Source organism: Anneissia japonica, unplaced genomic scaffold, assembly GCF_011630105.1.
Source record: "Anneissia japonica isolate Jap-2015-1 unplaced genomic scaffold, ASM1163010v1 scaffold9290_len831353_cov190, whole genome shotgun sequence".
Lineage (NCBI taxonomy): Eukaryota > Metazoa > Echinodermata > Crinoidea > Comatulida > Comatulidae > Anneissia > Anneissia japonica.
This window is the reverse complement of record NW_022745682.1, coordinates 75,302-88,963: the sequence shown is the minus strand read 5'-3', so window position 1 is coordinate 88,963 and position 13,662 is coordinate 75,302. Positions and strand designations below refer to the sequence as shown.

The following is a 13,662-nucleotide window of genomic DNA, read 5'->3' as shown; positions in this document are numbered from 1 at the left end:
AGTTGCAGACGTACCTTGTTTAAGTATTATATGCTAACTATGCGGCTCGTGTAGCCATAGCTAGACAAGGTACTCATGTGCAAAGCATTGGTGTTTGTTCATCCATGAAAAAAGCACGCCGGGAAAGTTTGCTTTACAAGGAAAAGTTGACGTAATCTAGCTTATGACGTATACATGCTAACTTTAGCGTGAGTATGACGTCACCAAAAAATAAAAATTTTCTATTATAACCAAAATATTAATAACTACAAGGTTTATGGGCGTAAATTCCCTTAATACAAATTAAGGGTAGCACCATCTACTTGCCATACAAATTACAGCTCACATTGACGTCTCAGTCGAGAAATACGGGTAGCTGAAGTTTTTCTCGAAAATCTGACAACAAAACCAAATCGAAATTCACGTTCCACTTCTGACTTTGAGTTGCTTCGCACACGCCGCTGAGGGCGGCATTCCGGGAACCCTGCGTCTAGACTTACCGCATACTTGCTTCTGATTGGTCAGAAGTACACGTCTGCGACAACGGATTCCCGGCTGATTTCACGTCCTCTACGAATGAACTCGACCCAAGCATTACGCATGCGCATATGCCTTACATAACGTCATACCGTTCCAAGTAACTCGTCGTCGCAGATCTACAACTCGCTAATATTTCAGTAATCATGTCAGTCTTTCGTCTAACCCTGGTCAATGAAGATCTGATTGTCAGTCAGTTGGCTGTGGTCATGCACCAGTGACGTTGGGGTACAGCAAGATGAAAGTATTTGAGGCATGCCATGGCGAAATGGTTTAGTTGTCGCATAGGCCAGTATTGATTAAATGAGCTATAAAATATGGGAGCTCAAAAAATTGCCTAACCTTCCAAGTTTTTTTTTCATTATAGATCAACAGTTTATTGTCTTATTAATTATGTACCAAAGTATTAGTTCTGGAAGTGGTCAACAAATTGTTTATTTAATGTTATTTTGATAGTTCATTCTATTCATTGTATGCACAAATAACTTTGAAAGGCAATTACTCAAAATCATGTTTATCTTGATTCTAAGAGTACTGTACTTTCACTTTCCAATAACTTAGGCTTGAAATGTCCAATTTGAATGAATGACCCCTCATTTTAAAGATCACATACTCAGGTATCTGAAAATACTAATAACTGGAATTTCAAGTTTTGCTACAACTTAGCCATTTCATGCCACAACATGCTTCATTTATGTAATGCATGAATATAGTTCTGGGTTTGTAGTGAAATGATTTTTGTACATTTTAGGTGCTCCTCCCCATGCATAAGTGTAAGCTAAATTACGGTGATTAATTAGTGACAATTATTTCGAAGTTCCCATTTTTCCAAGAGGGGGATGCAAATGCTTTGTGAAAATGAATTTGCCGCACTACTCATTATCACAAAGGAATACACGCAGCTGGTTAACTACAATATGCAAATGTTACATGAACACCTGGGAAGGAAGGTGCAATATCACGTTCTGTTGTTTAGCATGCGTCTGTACTGTAGGGTTGGGGAGAGGGGGTGGACCCTAGCCTACTTATGTACTGTGTAACGGGGGACGATAAGGCATAATAAGACTAGGCCTAGTCCTAAGTAGACAGTGCAATTATATGTGATAGAAAGTACAATTTTGAAAAAAAATAAAGTAAAATAAGAAAAAATAAATTAACTAAGAATAATTCAGTTGCAGATGTACCTTGTTTAAGTATTATACAATGCTAACAATGCGGCTCTTGAAAGTTGTACTGTAGCCCTAGCTAGGCAAGGCATCCATGTGCATAGCAATGGTGGTTATCCATGAAAAAAGCATGCCGGGAAAGTTTGCCTTTACCAGGAAAAGGTGACGTAATCTTATGATGTATGCATGCTAACTATATTGTGAGTGTGAGGTCACCAAAAAATATTTTTTTTTATTATAACCAAAATATTATTAACTACAAGATTAGTGGGCATAAAGTCCATAATACGAATTAAGGGTAGCACCATCTCCTTGCCATACAAATTACAGCCCCCACTGACTTCTCAGTCGAGAAATACGGGTAGCTGAAATTTTTCTCGCAAATCTGACTGCTAAACTATATCCAAATTTCACGTTTTGACTGAGTTAGCACACACCGCTGAGGGCGGTGTTCCTGGAACCCTGCGTCGAGAGCTTAAGTAGGTGTGGTCGGACGCCACTCAAAAGCTATCGGTGATTCAAGAGGCAAGCCTATTAAAGTTTAGGGGGTTTAGGCTTATTTAATCGATTTTAGAATCAACATTGTTCTTGTAAAAAATATTGAATCGTTATGGGAGAGTTAAGTGTACCCCATAACTCAAAAGAAAGTGTGGAAAGTCTTGTAAAACAAATCACCAGTAATTAATTTCAGGAACTGCATGAAAGATCGTATGGTGTTAGGCTACAATTGAAATTTTGCTCTTTGGACATTGTATAAAGAATGATATTGTGAATCATCTATGTGGAGAAATCGGGACGCTCCATTCCTTAGCTGCATTATGCAAGATCTGACTAAATGACCATGCATTGTTGTAAATATATTTTCTAAAGCCGTAAATTGACCGTCTGCTTACCACTTCAACTATTATGTTACTTTAGAGGGAAATATATTATCAGCAACCTATCGCACCAGTATTAACACATAATGCAGCTGAGGGACTTGTTTTTACATAATTTCATGGTTGAAAAATGTTTAGCCCTATTAGCCCTATTAATCCCAAAATGTACAGTATTAACTTTGAAAATAAGCCCCTCCTCATCTTTACTTTGCCAAAGTAGTCTTGAAAAGAAGCCCATCTCGAAAAGTCCAGTCTCAACAAAAAGAATCAAGGCTTCTATTCTAGGGTTTACGGTGTATTTTCCCTAACCATTAACTATATACGAACTACAATCTTCATGGAAGCCTACAGTACTAATACCCATTTACAGAATTTTTCGAAATCACATCAATTCAGGTTACGATGTCAAATTATGAAACGTGGTAGACTTAGTACCTTAACTGCTGATCATTAGTTCCCAAAATTTATTACAGAAACATAAAATATATATGGGCCTAATAATGAGATATAGCATAACTTTCGGTACACAATTTGTCACCGACTCCAAGAGACACAATTTAAAAAATCATATATTTTTCCTTTGACATTTTGATTATGTACATTAAACTTGACCTTTTCACTTAATTGTTAAGAGTGCAACTACATTATTAGCTAATTAGGCTATTGCTTAACACAAAATATGAAAGCATAAAGAATAGGGAGCGCATATAATTCGTCACTAGAATGGTTTTTGATAATGTGACTGGGAGTGGTTTTTAATAATGACCTCAAGTGGTCAAGTACCGTAATACTGACGCTATCATGGCGAAAGCCAATTGTAAACTTTTTATTTTGTGGATATTGAGGAGAGCCGGTTTCAACTGTGATGAACTCCTGTTGATCTACAGGGCGCCTTGTCGTGCAGGACTCCAGTAGATAGGCAGAGCAGTTTATTTTTATTTATTTTTTTTACAGTGTTTCAGATTAAATATAGTATATTTTTTCAGTATAAAAATTATATATATATTTATTGATTCAATTGTTAAATTTGTCTTTAATTTTTTTCTTTTGTTACTCTTGCCTTCGTATCTTTTGACTTTGTCTTTTAATGTTTCCAATTTCAATTTTAATGGTAATGGTTGGAGACTTACATACATTTAATATTGCACTATTTTAATAATGATTTGTAAATTTTTATTGCCAATTTTATAATTTTGTAATTTTATATTCAATCTTTAAATTTAGCATATGTGAGCTTCCTTTTTGCAATAAAATATAGCCAAATATATAATTTTATTCAATCTATGCATTATAGATAAGCTTATTTATTAGTTTTAACATCAGTTCTGGTTCTGATTCTTGTTCTGGTGGGTGAAGCTGACCTCCTAAATCACTACGGTACTTAATTTTACTATTTTAATTTGGGAAAATAGCTTTTATCTTTCATTTTATTACCGTAACTTGTGATTTTAACTTTTTCGATGTATTTTAACAAAATCGTATGAATTTTGTGTTTTAGATTAAGATTTTAATTCATGTTTGTAATTAAGTCTATTTTCAAATTTATTAATATGCAACTTGTTGATTTTTTACTGTAATTTTGTATCACAAAACAGGACCATACGTAAAACAGGCTTTACACCTTCCTGATATGTTTTTCCTGTATAAATGTGTTCAATAAATAAATAAATAAATAAATAATAAATAAATAAATTTAACAATACCCTCAATGGTTGCCCGATATGGATTTCTCATTACCACCATAGACCAACAATTATGGTATGATCAGCGTATTTAAGCAGATACATGTTTAGTTACATTTGTTACTGATTTCTTTATCCCATTTTTGTCATTTTCAATATTCAAATTCATTTACGCGATATAAAATATTATTTTAATTGATGTTTTTAAGCAAAGCGAACAGGCCCAGGGTAATGGTATGGTGCTCACCTCTATATGAAAGGTACTCTAGCAGGTTCGAGACCCACAATTCTTTTCAGACAATAATCGTTCAACCAAGTACATAACGATGAAAACATTCTTACGACGACGATTATAAAATCATTTGTTTTTTATTTCCCAATTGAACACTGTTTCTATTATAGAAAAAAGTACTTTAAAGGGAAGGTTAAGATGTAAAGGTTCCGGCCCGTAGCCAGGGAGGGTTTTTATGGTTCAGGTGAACCCCCCTTTTCTAGCGAACCCCCTCACATTTTTGATTTTTTGAATGAGTCACAATCGGACGGAATGTCTGTTTTTAACTTACCCAGCATTAAATCAAAATTTAGCACCTTATTCATTATTTGGTCACCCGTTTTTAAATTGTAGCCAGCGATACAAGCCTACATTCATAAGAATATTCAGCTTCGGAGATCGGAATTGAACGCAACTCCAGCAAACCACAACTTTACGATGGCACAAGGATGGAAAAAATCGATAAAAACCTGTCTGCCGTTTCAGCTTTCACTGGCCTTTGGCTGAATGTTTGTAAGAAATGTACCAACCGGTAACGAAACCGGTCGCCGTCTACCTAGAATAAATGGTGCCACCAAACGAAGCTAAAGTTTTGCGACTTAATCCACCAAATGCAGATAAAGTTTTGCGACTTAATCACCTGATTGTGGATTGTGTGGTTAGTAAATTCCATAGCCATACTGTCCATTGCGCACACTAAACTATTTGCTGATGGAGCATTTTTGGGAAATTGGCTCTCCTTTTTTCCCCATCCCAAACAAAATATTAATAAATCAACATGGTCCATCTCAGTCATCATAGCCAGTCACAAAATTGGCTAGGAAGTTTGTTTTCAACAGCAGACACACACTACAGGACGGAGTGCGTCAAAAAGTGATAATCATGAAACGCCGTAGAATAACTGACTTTTTTCGTCCGCTGTTTCAAAGAAGAAAACGACAGCTAGTCCTTTAAGGTGGGTTATTGATTTCAAAATCAATTAGCCTAGCCTAGATGTTGACTAGCTAGGTTCGCTCCTCGTTCATTTAGAGACAGAATTGTACCCCAACGACAACAAACTAGTTTAGGCCTAAGTACAGTAGGACGTACTACAGGTGCATGTACAGGATGCGCCATATGCCTATATTTAAAAAAATACATTTAGTTAATTATTATTGGTTGGCCTGGGACCTAGGCAGGCAGGCCAGCTTTACCGTCAAAAGTCCTGGGATTCGACGATGACGTCAGTGTACAACAAACGCCATTGATTAGAATGAAAATAGACGCGCTGAATTTCGTTTTGTTTGTTATAAAGATAGAATTTATCAAACATTTATCTATATAAAAACAAGATTAATATTGTAGAAATTGTATTTCTAAAGATGCATATAGGCCTAATTCATATTTCATTTGGTAGACAATAAATATTCAGTAATTTATAGGCCTACTAAAAACGATTAATAATTCTGAAATGTGCATCAAATCTCAGCTATTATTAATCAGTATGTATTATGTTAAAGTCTTAAAATAATAATTTCGAATTAGGCCTAGTATAACAAATAATTGTAATTAAAGTTTAGTTTCTCATGATGTCAGATGACGTATTGAATATGATGCTATATTTTGAGCTCTGACTTAATTTAACGATGGCCCTGTCAGTGTAATGACAATATTTGTGTTTTTTTGTTTAGCCATGTAGTAAATAGTTCTATTATTTTCAGTGTAGAAAATGAGAGTCAAGAAGAAGTAGTAGAAGAAGAAGAATAGGAAGAGGAAGAGGAGGAAGAAGAAGAATAGCTTTTTTTGTTTTATAATAATAAATGTAGTATATTGATATTGATTATGCGATTATGGTTTTTTTTTTTTATATCTTTCGGTGTGATTTAAACATGCCAATTCTCAGAATATATTTTCTAATTTTATTATATTACCACCTTTTTATTACATAGATCTTTTTCAAAACATAACTGCTTTTATAACATTATATAGACCCATTAAACACAAACACTGCTCTGGCTTCGGGGGCCTGAGGTTGTATCAATATCTCTTTTCAATTAACTCGAAACTTCTCCATGGAATATGTGTGAATATGTGCGTGAGAATGTATTATAATATTTAATTGAATGCATAATAAATATACTATTGAGTGATTGATGGTTATTGTTAATGTCTTCATTCTTCCCATTAAGGCCAGCATAATTTCCAGTATTGGTTTTTGCAGTATGCTGTGGGCCTGCTCGATGATCAAATCCAAACTTGGTTGGATGCAAAACACGTCTGTGAGTCTTCACGTGGATATCTTGCAAGCCTCTCAACTACCGATGAATTAACTGCCTTTCTCAATTTGATGGAGAACTTCCAAGTTAATGGTAGATACATGATTGGATTATCACGCCAGGCGAGTTTGGATTGGCGTGAACCTGCTAAATGGAAGTGGGAAACAGGAAAAGAGTGTGATGCTAATATTTTGTGGGCTAAAGATTAGCCTAATGAAGACAGAAATGTACATTCAGGGGTTAGGATTGATATCCACACTACTGAATTCCATGACGCTCTGGGAATACAAAAGGATATATTTGTGAATTTGGTATGTAAATTAAATTACATGTCATTTATATTATGTCATCATGTCATTTATTTCACCATTCTCAATATACAAAAACATAAATATACAAAAATACAAAATGACCAAACAGTACCTTGTAGGATTGCTCAAAAGTGGGAAAACGTTAAAATGAATCACTTTCTATTACCTGATTTGTATTTTTTTGTACTTGTCATGCAATAATAATAATAATAATGATAATGATAATAATTGTCCATATGCATGGTAATTTTGTGTTTATCTTAAACGCTTTAGTTTATCGCAGAGTAAATGAATTTGAATATATAAACGTCTGTAACCTGTTCCCTTAATGTTGCTTCCCCAATTGAGAAAAGACTGATCAAAACACATAAAAAACCTAGGTGGTATAACCAGGGCATTTAAGTAGCTAGATGTAAACGACGACAGCTTGCTCGCCTATTTATTAAAAATAGATGTGATGAGAACTGGGATCCTTTTCTCTCAGCTAATGCCCCTTTCCCACATTCACGATTTTTGCTAAGATGGAGCATGATTTTAAAAAGTTTTAAAATCGCGCTCACATTGATTCGTACTCAAAAAAGTTCAAGTCTTACATTTCATCAAGACGCTACTAGGACGCCATCAAGATGTATTACGGCACTAATGCGATAGTGCGACGACATACTTATAACGATAGAGCTACGATTTGTGATGACGTACTATGAATTACCAAAATTTTAAACGATTTTTCAAAGACGCAAGCACGACGTTAGCACGATTTAACAAGACGCACATCACACAAACATACATCACTTGACATGACAAAAAAGCGCACTGTTCAAACACCATCAATATTTGCAAGCTGCTGCTATAGAAGAAGAAAATTTGTTGGCTACAGTTTTGATAATTAAGAGTAAGGGTCGGTCACATTGAATGTATAGGCCTATACGAAGTGTATTGGTACAGCCATGGCTCTTACGTTGTCCATATTTTAGACAGTATGAACACTTGGAGTTAAATAGAGAAGACCCAAGAGGCTTCAAAAACTTCCTCCAAGTGAGCAAGGAATTGTTCAGTGTGTTGAAAAACTTTTCTGAAACAGAGCTACGTGATATAAACCACGGTCTTGATGGTATCCTGGTGGCATCGTATCCAATCGTCTCAGCACCGCTGCGACGTCTTGGCTTGTCGTAGGTGTTGTTGGTAGTACGAATGGACAAGACACAGTCACGACAATCGACGCCACTCACAGGATGCCGCTGCAGTAGACCAAGATCTTTTTCACGGCTACGATTGAGCACGATTTTTTTTAACATTCCAAAAAAATCGTGCTCCATCACGATGACATCAAGATCCAGTACGATGCAATACGATAAATTATTTTTGACCACAACATTTACGACGACGCCATTGCGATTTTTAAAAATTGAAAAATCGTGCTAAAAATCGTGAATGTGGGAAAGGGGCATTAGAAACGTGTTTGTTCTATTATTGTTGAGTCGAAACAGATACTTCAATGATTGAATTGTACTGCTAAGACTGCCTTTTCTACTTTGAATTTACTGTTGAACAGCAACAAAAAGGCAGCATGTTATCCAGTGCATGATGATCCAGATCAACTTGCTAATGACTTGGCTGACTTTTTATGCAAAAAGTACTTGACATTCGTAAATAATAGATGAGGCTGATATTCATATTCATATATTCATGACTTTCTGCAAAATTCTTCTGTCAATGTTTCTTCATCTGTCTTTCAACATTTTTTAATTGTACAGTAACACAGGATGAGATCCTGAGTATTTATTTGTTCATTGTTCTCAATCAAGCTGTAGTATTGATGTCATGCCTATGTAGCTGTTGAAACAACATACTGAAGTAATAATTCCTATTCTTACGGACCTAGTTAACATCTCTCTTCGGGTGTTTTTCCAAAAAGATTAAAGCATGCTGTTGTCAGAGCAATCCGTAAGAATCATAACCTAAGGAACTGCTTAGGAATTACAGGCCTGTTTCATATCTCTTGTTTTGTTCTAAACTCATTGAGCGTGTTGTTATTAGTCAACTTTCCGTCTATTTAGATGACTTTGATGTCGGTGAAAATTTCCAATCTGCATAGAAAATACCATAGCACTGAGACGGCTCTTCTTCAAGTGTACACTGATTTGTCTCAAACTCTTGATGAGAAACTTGGAATGATCCTTGTTCTATTTGATTTGTCGGCAGCTTTACACACCATTGACAGTCCATTTTATTAAAACGCCTTGAAACATCGTTTGGCATCACTGGCAGTGTGTTGCAGTGGATTAGATCCTATTTGGTAGGTAGATCTATGTGTGTTACACTTCTTGGTGGTCAGTCATCTTTCCGAACACTTGAGTATGCTGTTTGACACAAGGTTCTGTGGTTGGACCCTGCATGTTTACATTATATCTTAGCCCACTAGGTAAGATAATCAGGAAGCATGATGTTAACTTTTATTTATTTATTTATTCTTTCTTTATTCTGAAATACACTTTCAATACAATGTACTGGTTTCCAAGTTGGTTCAGTTGGACACACGGAAGTAGCAACAATTTTTAAACATAACTTAACTAATTAATATAAAACAAGAAATTTTCATTGTAGAATTTAAGTATGTATTTCTTTCATTTCTGTGCTGATGATCTTCAGTTATACCTGAAATTTAATCCTTCAGATCCTTTTAGTATTGATGATTCTTTTTTTTTCGGCTAACTAATTGTATCACTGATATTCAACAGTGGATGACATTGAATAAACTAAAGCATAATGAAAATAAAACAGAGCTTCTGGTCTGTACTTCTAGAAACCAACAGTCATCAGCATTAGTTAGGAATATCCAACTTATTGTTAATGGATCTCTCATAAAGGCCTCTAAAAATTCTCATAACTTGGTTTTACATTAGACTCCACATTGAATTTAAGTTCTCAGGTGAGTAAGGTATGTAGTAATGTACGTTACCATTTCAGTAACTTGTGGAGGATTCGAAGATTTGTTAATCAAGATACTTGTCATGCAGCAGTTAGAGCCCTCGTACTATCGGGAATTGACTATTGTAACTCACTCCATGATGGTCTCTTAAGAATGACATTAATAAACTGCAGAAATTGCAAAACTCTGCTGCTTGCTTAGTCTTTTCATGTGATTCTTGTACACACTCTGCTCCTCTCATCAATGAACTTCATTGGCTGTGAGTTATAATCAAATTATTTTCAAAATTATTCTGACTGTTCACAAATGTATCTATGGTTTTTCTCCTAACTATGTATATGGTTTTCTCGACCAACATATCCCTTCAAGTACAACATATTTCTCTTCATCAGTACATTTCATCATACCACAGTAAAACAAGAGAATTGGAGGTTTTTCATTTCCTTGCTATGCTTCTAAACTTTGGAATAATCTTCCAAATGACCTTAGAGATATCTCAGATCCTAATCTTTTTAAACGTGCACTCAAGACTTACTTGTTTGCTTAAGTTTGTTTTTGCTGCTTTTTCCTCTTGTGTTTTTATTGTTGATCTGTTTATTTGTCTTTGTTGTTTGTGTGACTGTACTGTTTTGATGCTTTGGGTTCCTAAATAATGACTGATTTTATGCCTACCATTGTTTTACTGAATTATTGAGACTGTGCTTGCTCTTCATAACCGCAAGGGAAAGGCGCAATATAAATACCCAATACCAGTACCAGTACAGGAAAAACGCAAATTGCGTTTATACAGTCTAATCATCCGTCCAAAAAATGCCAAAAAAAAAAAGAAAAAAAGACGGACACTCACTGCGCACGGCAGTCCTCTACCGACGGGACTCTATTGGGAACGCAAATCCATGACACGTGCAACAGATCATTTTTAATGACGATCCGTTCAGGCTGCCACCGACATTCATCAGGCGCCATCTCATCGTCTAACGCTCACAGAAAGTGGAATTGTATTCGTTGGCTGACGGTTCTACTGCCATACAATGCAGTGAGTGCCCGGCTTTACAAAGCCAACGTCAAAATCAACTACAGCACAAATGGTTTTCAGTCATATGCGATCATTGAGAGATTGTTCCTTGGTCCATTACAGGACCATTTTCTGAAGTTTCATTCAGATCCATTGACCTGTTTTTCGATATGTACTACTACGTCCCAGACCTATGGTCTGGGACGTTCCATGTAATGGTCTCCACTGTACATCCTTCTCCGCAAAATGTCATCAAAATTGCATACTTCCTTGGCCATGACGAACTAATCCAGGAAGGTTTTCAGATGAAAAAGGTCTTCTAATTATACTTTATAGACACATTTCTTTTTGACCTTGCTTTCATAAAGTGTTTCAATAGATTATTACCTCACACAATATAAGGGCTTGGTAATTACATTAGAGATGGATTTAATAACTGTGTTAGATATATCATCATAAATAAAGTTCTTATCGTAATTTTTAATAATGTTCATGATTTCCTCTTCAGTGGTGGTGTAAAAACTTTTTGAGAGGTGGATTAAGTATGACATAAAATGCTGGTTACTAGGTTTTTTCACTGTAAGATTTGGTCCAATGTTTGAAAAATATTAATCTATTTTGTTTGCTATTAGGTGTGGATCTATTATTTGTATCCATTCTGCTGAAAAAAAGATGGAAAGTTTTTGTAGTGTTGTTTGCCAAATTTTCTGATTTTGAATTTATCATTATAATGTTTTCCAGGAAATGTTTAATAATTTGTTGCTTTAATGTATGTCTTTTAAAGTTTATTTAGTTTGGTCAATAGATTTTATGATACCATTTGTTATCCAGAGAGTTTTTTCCTTACGAATACTTCTTTTACATTGGGTTGTGTTGATAAGAGCAACACATAATTTTGAAAACTTATTGGCGAATATATTATAGATTTCATTTTGGATTATTTTTATTGTAAACATTGATCCAATCAATATAATGTAGATTATTGTATTGTAAAAGAATACTTTTATCATTATTTTTTTTTAAATAAACATATTTAATATTAGTTTTTAAGGAAGAATAAAATGGTGAAAATTTAGAATGAATAATAGAGTAAACTGGGAAGTGAGCAGATGTATCTGAGTAAATTATCCCAGATGATATTATCCAAGAAGGTATTATCAGAGACGATATCCTAGTGGATATTATCTCAGAAGATATTATCCCAGAGGATATTATCCCAGAAGATATTATCCCAGAAGATATTATCCCAGAAGATATTATCCCAGAGGATATTATCACAGAGAATATTATCCCAGAGGATATTATCCCAGAGGATATTATCACAGAGAATATTATCCCAGAGGATATTATCCCAGAGGATATTATCACAGAGGATATTATCCTAGAGGTTATTATCACAGAGATTATTAAAAAAATATTACAAGTGGCTCATGACGAGCTTTTTTTGTCATTTTAGATACTTTTGTTATAACAAATGGCTACAAAGGACATTTATTAAAAAAAAAATACATGAATACGTTTACATTAGACCCATCATAATATACAATCTAATAGGATGGTAATCCCCATGTTTCAAGATTTTTAAAGTTGTTCAAGAGATTTTTCACATATATATTTAAAGATGCACAATAAAAAAGGAAATGGTTTAAGTCTTTGATTGAATTACATTCACAAATTTTTACACACAGTTTATCAGACCAAGATCTTTTCCTTCCTTCCAAATCCAATGTATAGGTTCTGGCCTATATGTATGTATGAATGAATGAAAGAATGAAGGAAGGAATAAAGAAATGAATGAATGAAGGAAGGAATGAGGGAATGAATGAATGAAGGAATACTGTAGGATTACAAACAATGAAATACTGTAATACAGGCCTTATTCTTGGGAAGGTATTGTCACTCACATACTCTACAAACATTAATTCTTTATTTATTGAGCCAAACAAAAATGTACAGTACTACACAATATACTGTAGTATAAAACAAATTGTAAAATAACATATGGTGGCTTATCCAGAATTATTAAAATGAGGTCAGATGGTGGGGCACAAATGTGAAGAGGGAGGCTCGACAACTCAGTGAGGGGGAGCTAGCTGGCTACGGTGATACGGCGTGATTTTTAACTATTTGAGCGTAATTGTTTTGCTTCCATATAACTCTGTGACATCTCAAAATGACTTGGCCATAATAAATAGTTTTTTGCCTTGGTTATTGGTCTGCTTGGATTGAAATACATCGAATCAAGCTACTTCTTACTGATTCAGGATTATATTTTTTGTGTATGTAACCTGTTCTGATCAAGTGACTCTAAGTGTTTTTATATTTCAGTGTATGCTATTATTTGTTTCTAGCCATACTTATTGTGTAATGGAGTGTATCTGGTGGTATTTGAATCTGTTTAACCATGAAGCCTCCGTGGTCTAATGGTTATGACGCTCGCCTTGGCAGCGAGAGGTCGCAGGTTTGAGTCCCGCCAGAGGCATTTTATTACACAATTTCTTTATTCATTTATTTACAGGACTACATTCGTTGCGAGCTATGCTACACGATGTATTATTATGTCCTTAATATTCGAACACTGTATTTACCTTTCTTTGATGATTTATGTATATAATTTAACAGGGTTAACGGCTACCTTG

The 13,662-nt window shown here is 34.8% G+C and overlaps 1 protein-coding gene and 1 non-coding gene across 3 annotated transcripts in view; both read left to right on the top strand.

Moving 5' to 3' along the window:
* The window catches only part of LOC117120016 (von Willebrand factor D and EGF domain-containing protein-like), a 32,931-nt gene that overhangs the window by 9,237 nt on the left and 10,032 nt on the right, over positions 1–13,662 (top strand). The gene's annotated exons all lie outside the window — the stretch shown is intronic.
* Positions 13,433–13,505, top strand: Trnap-ugg. Its single transcript has one exon. It is a non-coding gene; the product is annotated as a tRNA-Pro (tRNA).